The following is a 4,533-nucleotide window of genomic DNA, read 5'->3' on the forward strand; positions in this document are numbered from 1 at the left end:
AGGAGACCACTTTTCTGGTCTTGCAAGCTCTAGAGTCAGTGCCCCAGCATCCAAGGGGGAAGGGTTTTTATAAAGGAAACTTGTTAACATCAGAGAGGAAAGAAGGACAATAACCTATTTGAGTCTGAGAAAACTGGGGCAATTGGGGACTCGTCTGCCAAAGCCTTTTTCACTTCACAGTCATTGCCAGGACATGTCAGAGTAACTATTCAGTTCGACTGCAGTCCCAGCAAGGATCTGGGATGCAGAGCAGCTGCAGTGTCACGGCACCTGTGTCACTGAGCACCTGCATTTTATCCAGGCTTTGCTGGATTTGGAAGAACGTACAAAGAATCTGCAAGAAAATTTGCAAATTTTCTGCAGTCTCTAAAGTTTCTTGCTTGATATGGGAGAGGGATGGGTCTTTCCCTCTCGCCAGCCCCAGCTCTTGCTGAACCCAAGGAGGGCACTTGTCATTTGAGTTCTCAGAGCCTGTCCACCTGCAGGGCTCAGTTTTTGTGCAAGTGGACTGGAATTTTGGAGCAGATGCAAACACATTTCTGGCATTCCTCTTGCAGTACGGGGGCCACCCCATTCAAGGGATGACAGATCAAACTTGCTACATTTTGTATCAAAACCAAAGCGTTGTTGCTTTTGCACTTACCTTTCACTCAGGAAAGGACTGACTCTGACTCATGCAACCGGGGCGTTCCAGCAGAGCTGCGCCTGCCTGCGGCCGTCCTGCGGCAGCAGGAGTCCTCGAGCACACTGACTCAGCTGTTTCTGGATGGCCACATGCGACTGGGAAGTACAGAACAGCATCCTCTGGGACACCCTGCATGCAGCATGAACATGTACTCATTTCCCGTCCTTCCTTTCTTTTCCATCCCTCTGAAACTTTCACACCACACAGCTCCATACCCTACTGCATCCAGCACAAGGAGGGGCTGGCTGTGTGCACACATCCCGTACTCCGCTTGTGCCCAGGCACCCCATCCGAACGCCCACATGGGGAGTGCGTCCCGCGACTCTCCAGCAGTGCCCTGTGCTTTGTAGATTAAATGGTTGGTATGAAAGTAATTCTGTTTCCCACAAATGTCTCAGTGGGGCCTCGGGAGCCCCCTCCATGTGCTGGCCCAGGTAAGAGGGTGACAGGATCACCAGAGCATCACATTGCTCTGGAAACAGCACCAGCCGTGGGTCGCAGCCATCGGGTGGAGCTAACAAAATTGGATGTCCCCACCTGTGCAAAGCACTGCTTCCAGCATCAGTGCTCCAGACTGAAGCCCCCTACTCACTTTCCATGGACTGGATGCAAAATGGTTCATAAAACTTTGTCTCCTTGGGCAGGGAAGAAATGGACCCAAAAATCTGCATCTGCAAGTGCAAAATGCTTGGAAGGAAGAAAGGGAGGGAAGGAGGGAAAGACAGACATATCTGAACTGTGACTTTTGTTATCTCTGCAGAAGACTTTTTTCCAATTTTCTTCTTTCCTTGAAAAAAATACACAAAAGCAGGCAGCAGAACACCTCCTGTCAAGTTCTGATCTGACTGTTTTGTGCAACAGTACTGAACAAAGGGAAGTTTGGGGTGTTGCTAAACTCTCCCAGCACATCCATTGCTAATCCTGGGGTCCCCCCATTCCTCTCCCCTGTCAAACTTTGCTGATTACTTTCTGTCTTCACACCCAGGCTGACTTGTGCACCCTGATCTCCAAACAGTGACCTCATTGCCTTGTTCAGCTGGTGAGAAACTACAGTAAAATGGAAGATGTAAACAAAGTGGGGGGAACTAATGGCCAGAAGATTTAGGAGGTAGGAATCTGCTCCTTGCTGTCCTGCTCCCATTGTGTGCCTGAGCTTGACAAAGTGCAAGCTGAGTCTCGACAAGCTCTTTTCTGTGACGGTTCCTCTGGAAACTCAGCCCAGTCCTCCAGATGGTGACTTGGGACAAACAGCCTGCAAATTATATGCCAAATAGTATTAGACCCATGCTCCAGTCACTGCTATGAATTCTGTATAGTACTGGAATTCACCCATCTTCTGCAGCAGAAGCTCTTCATTCCCTGCCCGTCTCACCAAGATATAAATATTAAAAACAAAAGCCTGTGTTGTCACAGAGCTGAATTTGTGTCCCCTCTGTGCAGCCAGCAGTGTGCCTAGCTCTAGCTGAGCTGCAGTTCATGCTTACACTGATTAGAGAAACAGCATTAACAGCACTCTGCCTGTGAGGACTATGTTTAATACTCTGACACAATGCAGCCTTCAATATTCTCTTTTCGAGACGTGTTTCAAAGTGTCACCCCATCCCTGACCCTGACAGACACCTCCAGGTCCTGGCCAGCAGCAGCTCAACTCACATTTGTCTTTCCAGACACTCAGTAAACACCTTTGTGTCCTTTTTCTTTAGAGGAAGGGGTCTTGCTGAGCTCACCCTGAAATACATCACCCTGGACAAAAGGGCTGAAAGGTTAAGGAGCTCCAGGGGGTGGTGCAGCAGGGAGCTGGGGCCAGTCGTCTGCCAGAACGAAAGCTATAAAGGCAGAGAGGGGCAAGGGACCACATCCGACACGGATGCTGCGAGTCCTGCCTTGCTTCCCGCCAGCCCTGGGCTAAGAAGAAGATGCTGGGGCTTCAGTCGTGGCCTTGCTCATTTCTCCTCTTCTTGGTTCTGCTCTCTGCCAGTGTTCAGACTGTGTCCTTACCAGGACAGAGGCTACAGGTAGGAGGGACTGGGAGAGAGCTGAGGTTGATTTCAGGAGGGGAGGAGGAGGGGAGGTTGTGTTTGAACCTCGAATGAGAGGTGGTCGCAAATTCCATCTACAAAGAGGCTGCTGTCTATTCTTGTTGGACTCTCCCCTTCAGCAGACTCAGCTCTAGGCTGACTTTACAACCCAGCCCCTAAGGAGCACCAGCATTTCCAGACAGGAAACAGACAAAAGCTTTTTAGCGCTCTGCAAAAGCTTTTAACAGGGCAGAGCCTAGTCCTCTCTAAGCCCACTCTGTGTCAGCAGCCACCAGATATTACAGTCATGTCTTTCATCATGTTCAGTGCCTGGTTCTGATGTTTCAGAGAGAAGATGCATTCTGTTAGGCCAGGAGTTTTGCTCCTAAGCTCAGTACTATCCCCCTTAAAGACCCTCCTTAAGGCCAAGAGCCCTGTCAGGATGCTAGCTAAGGGCTTCTTCACTTGAGTAAATCTTTTATCCTCAGCAATTACAGCAATAATATTTTTGGCTTTCAAATCTAGCCAACTCCCTTTACCCAAACCCTAACCTGAGCCCCAGCACCTTGCCTTTACATCACCCTGGGAAAGCCACAGGGAAATAGTCAGGACATGAACTAAAATCACAAGACTGATCCTGCTATGACTCACCACTTTCGCTCCTTGCTGATGCCCGTGTCCGCTTCACTTAACTTGCTACCACTAAGAGCTGCACAAAGGCATCTTCAGCCTTAGCTCAGCATCCATGTGAGAGACAGATGTGGAACGGCACCCGCAGGCTGCTTCTCTGGGCAGCCATGCCATGCCTCCACTGTATCCAACACACCCCCCAACCCTTGTCTCCCAGCAGTGCTGGGGGTTTACAGTCAGCACAGCTAACCTAGAGGATTTCCAGCAGATGGGGAGTCCCCTTTCCTCACACCTGCTCTGCTCCTGCCTCTCCCTCATCTTTTATCAGCAGGTATTTGAGGCAGGCCCATCCTTCCCAGCAGCCGTCTGGAAAAAATGAAATGCTGCACAGCAGCCTGAGCACACAGAGGTGCTCAGCAGCCACAAAAGGAGCAAGGACTGAAGACAGTTACCTTCTAAATCCAGGGCAGGGTGGGATGTGTGTGCAGTTTCACAAGAGCAGGGCAATCTGCCCAGAGGCAGAGCTCATAGCAGCTGTCTGCCTGCTGTTTCGGACAGCAAAGTCATTTCAGACAGTGGGAGCTGCTGGTCAAGCCCTTCCCTGTGTCTGGGTGCAATGTCATAGGCACAGTGCTGTCGGCAGGCATCACTTCATGTCCTGCCTGAGCCCTAAGGAGGATGTGGGCAGTGGGGTACCAGGGGTACAAGGCTTACCACCAGAAGCACAGGCATCATCCTGCTCTCCTCTGTTTATCCCAGATGCTCCTTTCACGATTGCTGCCCCTGGAGCCCGAGTCCACGCTGACCGAAGAGGACACAAAGGAGGGCTCCAGCTTTGGTCCTCAGCTGCTCTCCTCCACTCTCCCCTTCCTCCCATCTGGGGCTAGAGCTGCCCGTCCATCCCTCTGGCGCAAAAACCTTGCCAGTCGCAAGTGGGCACTGCCTGGAGATTGGGCCTGGAAGGCCATGCCCAGGGGTTGCTTTGGGCTGAAACTGGACCGAATCGGGACCTTCAGTGGTTTGGGGTGTTAGCTTTGGAGGGTCCCGAGGTGAGAGGGCCAACAGTGCGGGCTCGAGCAAGCTGGCAAGGAAGTTCAGGGCAGACTTGAGCACACAGACAGCGAGGGGATGGGGGCAGCGGGGCAGGCTGTGGGGCCAGTCGCCGGGACAAGGGCCGGGACCAGGGCCGCCCCGGGCTGC

At 51.8% G+C, this 4,533-nt stretch overlaps 1 long non-coding RNA gene across 1 annotated transcript in view; it reads right to left on the minus strand.

Annotated features, from left to right (window-relative positions):
• LOC108446152 overlaps positions 1-4,193 on the minus strand; it is a 5,922-nt gene extending 1,729 nt beyond the window's left edge. The window contains exons 1-2 of the long non-coding RNA XR_001861270.1: positions 4,048-4,193; positions 644-814 (exon numbers count right to left, since the gene is read on the minus strand). This is a non-coding gene — a long non-coding RNA (uncharacterized LOC108446152). The remainder of the gene's footprint in view (positions 1-643; positions 815-4,047) is intronic.
• Between the last annotated feature and the right edge of the window lie 340 nt (positions 4,194-4,533).

Source organism: Corvus brachyrhynchos, unplaced genomic scaffold, assembly GCF_000691975.1.
Source record: "Corvus brachyrhynchos isolate BGI_N302 unplaced genomic scaffold, ASM69197v1 scaffold3, whole genome shotgun sequence".
NCBI lineage: Eukaryota > Metazoa > Chordata > Aves > Passeriformes > Corvidae > Corvus > Corvus brachyrhynchos.